This window comes from Octopus bimaculoides, chromosome 17 (assembly GCF_001194135.2).
Source record: "Octopus bimaculoides isolate UCB-OBI-ISO-001 chromosome 17, ASM119413v2, whole genome shotgun sequence".
In the NCBI taxonomy this organism is placed as follows: domain Eukaryota; kingdom Metazoa; phylum Mollusca; class Cephalopoda; order Octopoda; family Octopodidae; genus Octopus; species Octopus bimaculoides.
Window position 1 is genome coordinate 33,272,706 of NC_068997.1, and position 1,099 is coordinate 33,273,804.

The following is a 1,099-nucleotide window of genomic DNA, read 5'->3' on the forward strand; positions in this document are numbered from 1 at the left end:
TATATATATATATATATATATATATATGGTCAAAGGAGTATGTGATGATGCACCGAATGGCATCTGTAAAAAATGATGATTTTCAATTTTCTTCTTAGATGAAGAAAGAAAACATAAACTTAATGGCAATGGTTGGTGGTTCGTAATGCAAAGGATATGTTATTGGATCTTGTTATGTAGCCAAGTCTAAACGAACCCACTTAGTTAATAAAACAATAAGTTTCTACATGTAGAAAAGGGGTTACAGAAATATTTAGCCAGAACTGATTTACATAATATAAAATGAAATTGAGCTGAGAGAAATAACTCAAATAAGTCAATAGAAGGTACTAAGATAAATCAAGTAGATGTTGAAGTACTGAATGACGTCAGCGAGCAATCTTCAATTTATCAGTGTTGGGGGCCTCATAATGTCTATCACTGTGTTATGGTATTCCATTGCTAGAAAGTACCACTGGTTACAACTAATAGCACACAAATTAATCAGAGTGACTCTATACAGCAAGCACTTTTTTACTCTTTTACTTGTTTCAGTCATTTGACTGCGGCCATGCTGGAGCACCGCCTTTAGTCGAGCAAATCGACCCCAGGACTTATTCTTTGTTAGTCTAGTACTTATTCTATCGATCTCTTTTGCCGAATACGAAAACAAGGACGGAAAAAACGGAGAAAGTTACACAAATACAAATAACTGGACATGTTCGGCCGTTGTCCGTGCAACATCTATATTCTTCCTTGTGCCTATGAAATCTTGTATCTTTGCCGTAAGGCTTTACTTCCACACACGCCAGTTTAATTTAATTCGTCCTTAGTCGAAAGACACCTGTTGTTATGTCCTGTTATTTGTATTTGTGTAATTTTCTCCGTTTTTTCCGTCCTTGTTTTCGTATACATTCGCTGCTTTCTTCCAGGGAATTTAATGCTCTTAGCTTAGTTTTTCCTTGGGGCTGACCAGATTGGAGCAATCTCGAGTATAACCAGCCGAAACTGCAAAGATAATCTGGAACTCGACCGAGGAAAGAAAACTCCGAATGACCCGTCCTTGTTTTCTTGGTATGGTCTATCTGGATGTTTTGTTGTCCCTTTCTTGTATCACCTA